Here is a 12,125-nt window from a genome sequence, read left to right as displayed (position 1 = left end):
TTGGGAAACAGTATATCTACACAGTATCAAAGAGTCTCCCACAGATCACTTCTTAATTAGAAAGGAAATAAAAGGTACCTTTACAGTAGATGAAGGCCTCAACCAAGTGATCAAATTTAACATCATCAGTAAAGGAACAAAATGACATAATATGTCCCTGATGCAATTCACTGAGCAGGATTTATGAAATAATTCTGCCACAAATGTTTAACTGATATCTTATCACGGGGAAACAAACAAACTCAAATTGAGGGACATTATACCAAGCAACAGACCTGTGTTCTTCAAAAATATCGTGGTCGAAAAGGGAACCCTCTTGCACTGTTAGTGGGAGTGTAAATTGATACAGCCACTATGGAGAACAGTATGGAGGTTCCTTAAAAAAACTAAAAAGAGAACTACCATATAACCCAGCAATCCCACTGCTGGGCATATACCCTGAGAAAACCATAATTCAAAAAAAGTCATGCACCACAATGTTCATTGCAGCTCTATTTACAATAGCCAGGACATGGAAGCAACCTAAGTGTCCATCGACAGATGAATGGATTAAGAAGATGTGGCACATATATACAATGGAATATTACTCAGCCATAAAAAGAAATGAAATTGAGATATTTGTAGTGAGGTGGATGGACCTAGAGTCTGTCATACAGAGTGAAGTAAGTCAGAAAGAGAAAAACAAATATTGTATGCTAACACATATATATAGAATCTAAGAAAAAAAAAAGGTCATGAAGAACCTAGGGGTAAGACGGGAATGAAGACACAGACCTACTAGAGAATGGACTTGAGGATATGGGGAGGGGGAAGGGTAAGCTGGGACAAAGTGAGAGAGTGGCATGGACATATATACACTACCAAACGTAAAATAGATAGCTAGTGGGAAGCAGCCGCATAGCACAGGGAGATCAGCTCGGTGCTTTGTGACCACCTAGAGGGGTGGGATAGGGAGGGTGGGAAGGAGGGAGACGCAAGAGGGAAGAGATATGGGGATATATGTATATGTATAACTGATTTACTTTGTTATAAAGCAGAAACTAACACACCACTGTAAAGCAATTATACTCCAATAAAGATGTTAAAAAAATATATCATGGTCATGAAAAACCATCAATGGCTAGGAGTTATTTTAGATAAAAGAATGACTAAAGAGACATGGTAACTGAATGGGTAATCCTGGCTTTGCAACCGTGTACAGGCCCCTGTGTCTGCCTTTTGAAGTAAAATGCTGACTTAGGAGTAAAGATTGGGAAATGTGAAGATGGAGAAACAGAGAATAGCCGTTGGGCTGGGGAACCGGTAACAATTTAGACTATAAATCTGCCACATTGCAGAATCACTGAACTCCCAGTTCCCTGAAAGATACAGATAAAGGCCTGACACACATTCCTAAGTTGTTTGTACAGGAAGCCGACCCACCAGATGAAAACTGCTGACCACAGGAGCATGGACCCCTAGACTAGTTGAAAGTGGAGGGTAGATGATGCTTGAAACTTCACCTTGATGCCAGCCAATCCGAGAATGGTCCACGAGCTGATCACGCCCTGCTCCTTGAACACTATAAAATTCCTCACTACCCGCCTCCAGGGTGGGTCACACAGTCTTGAGGGCATTAGCCCGCTGTGCTCCCCTGTGCCTGCTGGCAAAGCAATAAAAGCTCCTCTTCTCAGGCTTCCTTGGTGGTGCAATGGTTAAGAAATCGCCTGCCAATGCAGGAGACATGGGCTCGAGCCCTGGTCTGGGAGGATCCCACATGCCGCAGAGCAACTGAGCCCGTGTGCCACAACTACTGAAGCCCGTGCACCTAGAGCCCGTGCTCTGCAACAAGAGAAGCCACTGCAATGAGAAGTCCGCACACCGCAACGAAGAGTAGCCCCCGCTCGCTGCAACTAGAGAAAGTCTGCATGTAGCAACAAAGACCCAACGCAGCCATAAATAAATAAAATAAATTAAAAAAAAAAAAAGCTACTCTTTTTTACTTCACCCAGAACTCTGTCTCCGCCTTTCTGTTCAGCACCAGTGAACAGAGGCTGAGTTTCAGCAACAGCTTTGATCCTGCAGCAGGTTAAAAAAAATGCTACGGAAGCAAGTTAATTATGGACGATATATTTACGATTGTATTGTACCTACATTACATTTCCAAATGTAAAAACTCTAAGTGGTGATATAATAGAATTTCCTTGTTCTTGGAAATCCATACTAAAGTATTTAGGGGTGAAGTTTACAACTTACTTTCAAATGGTTCTACAACAACAACAAAATAGTACTAATAACAATGAGAGAGGATAGGAGAGAGAGAAAATGTAGCAAAATGTTAACAATTGAAGCACCAAGATGAAGGGTATATAGACACTCATTATACAATGTTTCCAACTTCTCTGTAGGTTTAAAATGTTTTTCAAAATAAAAAACTGAAAAGACAGGAAAAAAGGACAAACGGGAATTGCAGAGCTGTCTAAACTACGTGGAGCCAGACAGTACTGTCACCTCCCTTATTCTACACACTGCACCGCTATTAACATGACTCTGATGGCAATAGCTTTTGGTGAGCAGCTGTATTATACAGTTACTCATTCTGCCAACCTCAAACCCTGAGTCTCCCTTTAAAATTCCTGTCAAGTGCACCCTCCCTATGCTGGAACACAGGACCTCATGCTCATCCAAGATTCTCAGTTTTGGGCTATCTCTCTGGGTTTCAGGCTCATCTTGGATTCTGAGCCTGCATTCCTTTGAATGGAATACAGATCCCTGTGAACTGGAAGAAACAAGACACATGTTATCTGGGGTTGAACTACACGCAACAAAATTTACTGAGCACACAAAATGTGCAAAGCAGTGGACTGGGTACAGAGAAATCAGCAATAACTAAATAAGATGTGATTGTTGATTTCAGCTTCTGGAAGGTAAGAACTAAGCCTTACACACCCTTGGTCACCCTCTAGTATTCCCGGAGCGTGTAGTAGATACTTGATAAATATCTGATGTGGCGTCACATAGGTAAGCAGGAAAAAGGCTTAAAGAGCCAGTTTCTTAAGAGATGCTACAAGTAATAATCAAATGTATGAAAAACTTTATGAGATTATTAGTTATCAGAGAAATGCAGAATAAAACAAAATGAAATCTCTCTAAAAATAATGGGACGGTGCTACATCATGCTGGCAAAACTATGGTGAAAACTTGTACGTTTATATATTGCTGATGACAATATCAAATACTTTTGGAAAGCAATTTGCCAAAATATATCAAGAGCCATAAAAATGTTCACATCCTTTGTCCAATAATCTCACCCCTGGGAATTTACCCTAAGGAAACAGTCCAAAAGAAGGGAAATGGAATAGCACAAAGAAATTCACTGTATCCTTGTTTGTAGGGGTAAAAAACTGGGGAAAGTCATGACTGAACCATTTAGGAATAATTAAATGATTATACATCCACTTGGTAGACTTTGATGAAGCCCTAAAAATGACAGCTATGAGATCTATTATGTAACAATGTGGGGAATGCATATGCTTTAATATTAAGCAAACACACACACAGATCAAGACTGGGATTCTTAAAAATAATTGATTTTGGGGGCTTCCCTTGTGGCGCAGTGGTTAGGAACCTGCCTGCCAATGCAGGGGACACAGGTTCGAGCCCTGGTCCGGGAGGATCCCACATGCCACGGAGCAACTAAGCCCGTGCGCCGCAACTACTGAGCCTGTGCCCTAGAGCCCACGAGCCACATGTAGTGGCTCTGAGCCACTACAACTACTGAGCCCACGTGCCACAACTACTGAGCCTGCATGCCTAGAGCCCTTGCTATGCAAGAAGAGAAGCCACCTCAACAAGAAGCTGGCGTACTGCAACCAAGAATAGCCCCTGCTCGCCGCAACTAGAGAAAGCCTGCGCTCAGCAATGAAGACCCAATGCAGCCAAAAAAGAAAACTGATTTTTTGTGGTGGAATTATGAGTAATTTTTATTCTATTTTCTGATGGTATTATATTTGAGCAAAAGAAAGAATTTAAAATAATCATCTATTGAATAAAGGAGGAAATGATTGTGTTAGGGGCTAAATCGTGTCCTCCCACCCAAAAGTCATGTGTTGAAGTCCCAACCTCCGGTACCTTAGAATGTTAACTGTATTTGGACGTATTTTAAACTGTATTTTAAAGAGGTGATTAAGTTCAAATGAAGCCATTGGCCTTGATGCAATATGACTTGTGTCCTTATAAGAAGAGAAGACACCAGGGGCAGAAGAACACAGAGAGATGACCTGGTCAAGAGGCAGCAAGAGGGCGGCCATCTGCAAGCCAAGGAGAGAGGCCTCAGGAGAAGCCAACCCTGCTGACACCTTCATCCTGGACTTCCAGTCTCCAGAACTGTGAGAAAATTAATTTCTGTTGTTAAAGCCACCTGGTGTATGGTATTTTGTTATGGCAGCCTGAGCTAATTACAGGCTGTTGTAGACAACCCAGCCAGGCGGGGGTCACTGTGCTATGACCAAGAATCTGGCAAACAGAAGACCAGATGTGATGGACTGGTCATTATCGACACTCCAAGTGTACCCAGGACCACAGAGACTCTCACGAGGTCCCTTTTACCCACTTTAGCCCAGTGGGTGGAATGTGTAATTTTCAGGCAGTGGCTCTAAAACTTGCTGCGAATCAGAAGCACCCAAGTCACTCTGAAGTTACAGCCTGGAGATTCCGACTTAGGAATGGGCTGGGCCCTGGCAAGCTGCATTTCTAATAACAACCCTATCCCATTTTTGTTTCAGTGACATTGCTGTACTGAGAGCTGTGGGATGATGAAAGTTTATTATCTCCTTAGCTTTTGGTTTTCTTCTCTAATTTCCTTCAACCTCTTCTGTCTCTCCCAGCAAACAGAGGGCCCAGGTGGTCAGAATGTCCTGCTGAACTTTCAAGTACAAAAATCCAAAGGGCAAGCAAGTTACGCTTCTGGGGCTACTCCCAACAGAATTGAAAACATGGACTCGAATAGATATTTGTACACCCATACTCATAGCAGCATTATTAACAACAGCCAAATGGTGGAAGCAGCTCAAGTGTCCACTGATGGATGAATGGATAAACAGAAAGCAGAATATATATAGACACACACAACGGAATATTACTCAGCCTTAAAAAATGACAGCAATCCTGTCACATGCTACAACATGGATGAGCCTGGAGGACATTAACTATGTTAAATGGCACTGTCGATGCCACTTACATGAGCTTCCTAGAGTGGTCAGATTTGCAGAGACAGAAAGCAGAAAGGTGGTTGCCAGGGTCTGGGGGGAGGTGGAAATGGGGGGTTGGTGTGTAAAGGGCACAGAGCTTCAGTTTGAGAAGAAGAAAAGCGTTCTGGAGATGGATGGGGGTGAAGGTTGCACACTGTGAATGTACTTAATGCCACTGAACTGTGCACTTTAAAATGGCTAAGATGGGGACTTCCCTGGCGGTCCAGTAGTTAGGACTCTGAGCTTTTGCAGGGGGGCACGGGTTTGATCCCTGGTCGGGGAACTAAAATCCTGCAAGCTGCTTGGTGAGGCCAAAAAAATTTAAAAGTAAGTAAATAAAATAAAGTGGTTAAGATGTAAGTTTTACTTTATGTCTATTTTACCACATTAAAAAAAAAATTCTAAAGGGGAGCTAAAGAGAAGAGCTGGGGTGGGGTAGATGAAGCCTCACCTGGGTCTGGGGACTGATCCCCTGGGGTAAGGGCGGGGCTGAGGGGCGAGTCTGGCAGGGTCTAAGCGTGCACCCCAGGCAAGCATTACTCAGGCTCTGCCCGGTCCCACCCAAGGCCAGATGATAAATGGGCCGACCGGGAGCCACTGATGCAGCCCCAGCTCAGTTTTTACAACTGAAGTTTCAGGAACTGGCCTGGGGCCCATGGGCTGGAATCGTTTTCCCTTCCCCCATCTTCTCTGCCATCAAGCGTAAAGGAGGAGGGGCCTGGGGCCCGCCCTGCTTTGGAGAAGGTCAGGACCCTGGGCCAGCTTTTTGGCTCATTGGGAGAAAGAGTACAGCCTGGGGCCTGTGTGTTTGTGGTTTGTGTGCCTGGGGACTTGAGAGCTCTTCAAACTGCCTATTCCTCTGGGGTTTGGTGGGTAACCTTCCCAAGTCCCTCTCCAAGGAAGAAAAACAAACAGTTGAGAGCAGGCGGCTCCAGCTGCGGGACATTTTCCAAGATTGAGAGGAAAAAAAAAAATTATTCCAGACCAAACGCTTAATTAGATTGAAAGCAGTGGGCTGCAGAATGGAACAGGAACGTCTCCATCACACCCTGTTTTATTGAGAAAATTTAAAAATCCATCCTTGAGGGTTCGTGCGTTTTGCTTTACAGCCCTTTTTGATCTGTTTGTATAATGTGTGCTAGAAAAGCAGACATTATAAAAACCCGCATGGCCAGGCTGTGTGAACAGACACAAAGGGATGAAACTGTGGATTGGCTTGGAAGTAGCCTTCTTGGTGAAAAACCACCCCCCTTGTCCCTCATGACCAGGTTCCTCAGTTTCTCTACCTACCTGTTGCCCAGAGGCCATGAGCTGCGGGAACAGAGATGAGGACCTGAGCCCCAAGCCTGCTTTCATCCTGCCTGGCCCAGAGATCTGCTTCCAAGCTGAGCTGCATCTCCTTGCTGGGGGCCAGGTGGAAACTGTGTGGACGCTGCACAGGCGCGTGGGATGAGCTCTTGGCTGGAAAACCCGAGTCTGAGCCCAGCTCAGACCCCAACCATGGGTGCCAGTTAAACTTCATGAACACCTATTCACCTGTGGGAACTAGCAATCTCACTGGGTCTTGGTTTTCTCATCTGTAAATGGGGATAATGGTATCTACCCCACCAAGTGAAATGGTGGATGGAAAATAGAATATGACTGTGATGTAATGGTGGCCGGGGTGGTGAAGGTAGCAGCTGCCATGTGCCAAGGTGGGGGACTCGGGCACCGCCAACTGGGCAGCTGGGGCATCAGGCCGTAGTTGCCACGGGAAAGCTCAGAGAGAGAGGAAGGTGAGAAGAGGGCGTAGCAGTGATACGTTAACTCACCCCCAGCGGACCCGCTTCCGCCTTGACCACAGCCCCTTACAGAGCTCTTCCTGGTGGAAACTGTTACGCTCATGGTGTCTGGAGCCGAGTGGGAGCACCCCTGCCTGAAGCCTGACAGGGTTGCAGGTCTGCATCCTCCACTGCAGGCGGCCTGGGCGAGGACGGCCGGTGGGCACAGGTATGGCTCCTGCAGAGGGGCTGGGGGTGGCGGTGGGGTGGGACACTGGCCCAGCCGAGGAGAGCAGAGCTGCTGCAGGAAGAACCAGAGCCGGAGGCAGCAGGCTGGTCCCGGGCAGGTCTGGGGGCACCAACGGGGTAGAGACCAGGAAGGCACAGCGAGTATGTCTGAGCATCCTTCCCCGCTGCGAGGCCTGGGCTGAGAGCATCCCCTCCACCCACCCACCCCCGCTGGTTGCCTCTGAGCAGAGTCCCTGCAGCCAGGGGAGGTCCAGAACCCCCGAGGAGGGGACAGGCTTAGCACATGGTCACTGCCAACTGGAGGCCAGCCTCGAGCTCAGAGGCAGTGACACCAGCACATTCGTAACCATTAAATCACCCATGTCTGGGCTTTGGTGAGAGCCAGAACTTGGAGGTGCCAGGAACACATACGCCCCCCCCCCCAGAACCTGGTCCAGGCATTGCCTGGTGAGAAGACCCTCACCCTCCCACCCCTGTGCGGTCCTGCACCACTGCAGACCTCACACGCATGCCTGGGGTCAGTCCAACAGCCAAATTCCACCCTCCCATTCCCCCAACACCTGCAAACAGCTCCTGCTTTGCCACCCTCTGGCCAGCAATATGATTTGCTCTCAGCAAGACTGTCCAAAAGCCCTGGAAGAGAGCTGGGCCTTCAGGGCAGGAAATTCCCCAGCACCAGGTCCCTGGGGCAGGGCCCAGAGGGAGGGGTCAAGGGCTCCAGGCAGGTATGCTCTCTTAGTGCCGAAGAGGTCTTGCCTTGTGGGATCGAATGTGGTAGGATGAGGGACTGAGTGGGTCCCTTTAAAGTATGGGGACAGGGCAGGGGCTCCAGTCCAGGTGCCTGGATCTCAAAGTGGTACTAACCTTGTCCATCTCAGCAATGCCCAGAAACCCCGATGCTGACTCTTTCCCTGGAATATAGGTTAAGAGATACCATGGGTGCACCCGCTCAGTCTATCCAGCTGAGATCTGTCACAAAACGCCTATTTGAGTGCTCAGCTCCAAGAGGAAAAACTAGGTTAGCGTGCACTAAACAGCTTATCCTGTAGCCCACACCGAGAATTACCGTAATATATGGTGTACTGGGACTCCTTCCCAAGAGGAATTGTGGGCACTTAAACACACTGTCTCGTTCAAGGATCACCACGTCGCTCGGAGGATGGCAGTAGAAGTGCCACTTACTGAGAAGAAAACTACAGCTCAAAGAGGTTAAGTAATTTGCCGAAAGTCACAGAGTGAAGAAGAGCAGCTTGGGACCGGAGCCCAAGTCTGTATAATTACAAAATCTAGGCCAATGCGGATGATACAAAGGTATTCGCGTGTGGTCCCTGCCCTCACAGAGGGCACAGTTTAGTGGGGAGTCATAGAAACCACCAGCCTTAATACAAGAGTGAGATGAAAGATGGGCTAAATGGAGGCAGAAGGGGGACACCAGGGGACCTTTTCCGAGCTGATGGGACGTCGAAGGTCTAGTCCAGAAATTATCAACCTGGAGTCCCTGATATAACCTCTAAAGAGCCTCAGAGTAGAAATGGGTTTTCTAGGTAACCATCCGTGTGCCAGATGATCAGGTCTCCAGGCTTCCAGGCCACACAGCCAGTGACAGTGCTGAGGCCAGACCACCAGCGTGGAGACCTGTCCTCCTGGGGCAGCTGCTGACTTGCCCACGGTGTCCCGGTGAGACGGAAGACAGAGCCCACTCTAGAATGTGAGTGCACCCCGCCAGCCCCCCAAGAACGCTGCACTGGTGTACTTGAGCTGGGACCAAGGAACCCAGGTCCTTCCTCTTTCCCACAGGAGGGTGTGTATTGTATATGTGTTTAATTTTCTGTATATTGCAATGTTTTGACATCTCTTCCTGGCTGGGAAGGGACAGCCCCTCCCTGGGCTAGCCAATTCTTAGAGATGATAGCAAGAGCCCAGCCTGATGCATGCCTATGATTTGCAAACTAACCAACCCAGAGCCACACCTCCTCTATCTGGCCTGTGCACCCCAGGAATCAATTTTCCTCCGTCCTAATCATCCCAGGGCCAGGTACCAGGCAACTAGAGGCCACCCCGATAGCCCACAGCCCACTGGAATTATTCAAAGTAGCTAATCTTAAACTTTTTACTCTGCCCTTTCTCTCCTTTCTTTGATCCCCAATACAGGTCATGACCAAAGTACTCCCCTTACTCCTGTCTTCTGCCTCCTGAGCGCCCTGATGCTTCCCCATGTGGCTCTGTGTGGCATGTGTGCCTCCCGTCTCTGGGACCTGTGAGTACAATACATTATGTTTTCCTCAGCCTCTCTGTCCTTTCCTCTTGTGGCCGCACCTGACTGACCATATCATGAAAGAATATGAAATAGGGAGTTTCCCTTGAGATTCAGCAGAAGAGGAAGCCCAAAATGTTTTCTTTCTTTCAGTGCTTTTCACCAGCAATGACTTCAAAGGTACTTCCGTTCCCTGGTATACTGGATCAAATAACGTCATGTCTACCCAGAACCTGTGAGTTGGCCTTATTTGGAAAGTAGGTCTTCGCAGATATAATCAAGTTAAGTTAAGGTCATACTGGATTACAGTGGGCTCTAAATCCAATATGACTGATGTCCTTACAAGAAGAGGGAATTTGGACACAGAGACACAGGCACACAGGCAGAAGGCCACTTAAAGATGAGGCACATATTATAAGATGCAGCTACAAGCCAATAAATACTAAGGATTGCTGATAACCACCAGAAACTAGAAAAGACAAGGGAAGATTCTCCCTTAGAGCCTCCAGAGGGAGTACAACCCTACCTGCACCTTGATTTTGGACTTCTAACCTCCAGAACTGTGAGAAAATAAATTTCTGTTGTTCTAAGCCACCCAGCTTGTGGCACTTTGTTAGGACAGCCCGAGGAAACAGATAGACCCGGGGAGTCATTTTCTGATCAGCTCAAAGTTGGAATATGAGGGTCGGGGTAGAGATCCCAGTTTGTATGGACCAAGTCCTTGGAAAGGTGGAGGACAGTGGACTCTTTCTGCCTTCACTGCCATCACCTAAGGGCATGGGCTGCAGACCCAGCAAAGTGCTGCTTCCCTTGGGTCCTGAGTCCTCAGCTGGTTACCCAAAGGGCAATTAAGCTACTTCCTCTATTTCTCACAAGTAACAAGACCTTCCTTGTAGACCCAACAGTGACAAACCATTTACACATAGTTAAGACAGAATAATTAAAAATCTTGTCCTTCCATGTAAACTGGTGCAATCTTTCCCTAAAACCTTAAAAACATATATCCACTGTGACCCAGCAATACCACCATCAGGAATCTATCCAAAGGAAATCATTGGACCGTTATAATTTACTTGCTATATGGACAATGGTTTATGTGCAAGCATTATTTATTATAGCAAAAAAGAGTGAGACAGAATGGATTTTTTCCCTTCTCCCTTCACCCTCTTCCTCATTATGACACATACCCAACTCCTTTTGGGACCAAGCAAAGGCCAAGTTTGGGCTAAAAAAGAAGAGGGGTCCTTTGTAAAAGGCCACAAAGAGAAAGAAAGGTGACAGAAGTTCCTTTTTAGCACAATATTCCATGGGGAAATTGCTTAGAGTAGGTCATTTTTGCAGGAGAAGGTCTGATACACATAGATATCTGACCCTGAAGCAGATCCAGTGAGGGATGTTTTTCTTCATTCTTGTTTTGGACTGAATTGTGTCCCCTCCAAATTCATATATTGAAGCCCTAACCACCACCACACCACCCCAACTGTGACTGTATTTGGAGATAGGACATTTAAGGAAGTAATGAAGGTTAAATGAGGTCATAAAGTGGGGGCCCTAATTTAATAGGACTGTGGCCTTATAAAAAGAGAGAGACACACCAGGGATGTGCACATAGAGGGAGGACCATGTGAGGACACAGTGAGAAGGCAGCCATCTGTAAGCCAAAGAGCGAGGCCTCAGAGAAAGCAAACCTGCCGCCACCTTGATCTTGGACTTTCAGCCTCCTATCTGTGAGAAAATAAATTTCTGTTGTTTAAGCCATTCAGTGTGTAGTATTTTGTTATGGCAACTTGAGCTGACTAATACAATCCCAGTCCCTCTTTCTGTAGTCTAGCCCAGAGGGAAGCCAGATGGCCTGAAGGCTGACATCCAGGACCAAAGGCTGTGAGGAAGCGGTAGGATGGGGTGGGGTGGGATGGCGGAGGAGGAGGGGCCTATTGGGCCAGGTCATCCAAGCAACCGAGCAACAGGGAGGCTCCTTGAAATGTCAGGAAAGGGATGCTTAGATGGCCCCAAGGTCCAAAGCAAATGGGCACAGATGACATGCTGCAGAAGCCCTTTCCTCTCCCCACCTGGGGGAGGACCTGGTGGGCCATTGGAGCCTGGGCTGAAAAGGGCAATCCCATGCCCTCCTGAACTCTGCCAGCCACAGAACAATGTCACCATTAATCAACTGTTGCGTCCTGTCCCTCATGCCGAGTTGGAGACATTAGTGTCCAACAATGGGGATTTGGTTAAAGAAATAATGGTACACCCATAAAATGGGCTTAACATCTTAGATGGTTATGTTACCAAGCAAGGTGAGGAATAAGGGAGGCTGGGATAAGGAGAAATGGTGAGTTTGGGTTTGGGACTGTTGACTCTGAGGTGCCTGGGTGCCCTCCATGTGGAGCTCTTTAGAAGGCAGTTGCCTGTAAGGAAGGACTTAGGGGCTCAGGGTCCTCAGAATGTGCAGGAGGTGCTGGAGGCTGTGAAAGTGGACACATGTTAGGGGACACAGGTCACGGCGCTGAGGCCTGCTCCTAGCGTGGAAGGAGTTGGGCGTGCACACGGGGGAGAAGTCACAGATAAACAGATGACCTCATGCACTGCTGGTGGGAACGTAAAGTGGTACTGCTGCTATGGAAAACAAGTAAG

The 12,125-nt window shown here is 47.3% G+C and overlaps 1 protein-coding gene across 1 annotated transcript in view; it reads right to left on the bottom strand.

Annotated features, from left to right (window-relative positions):
• The window catches only part of SCARA5 (scavenger receptor class A member 5), a 117,202-nt gene that overhangs the window by 67,197 nt on the left and 37,880 nt on the right, over positions 1 to 12,125 (bottom strand). The window lies entirely within an intron of this gene.

This window comes from Monodon monoceros, unplaced genomic scaffold (genome assembly GCF_005190385.1).
Source record: "Monodon monoceros isolate NGI ecotype Baffin Bay Population unplaced genomic scaffold, NGI_Narwhal_1 Super_Scaffold_5, whole genome shotgun sequence".
NCBI classification, from domain to species: Eukaryota; Metazoa; Chordata; class Mammalia; order Artiodactyla; family Monodontidae; genus Monodon; species Monodon monoceros.
This window is presented reverse-complemented; position numbering and strand designations above follow the sequence as displayed.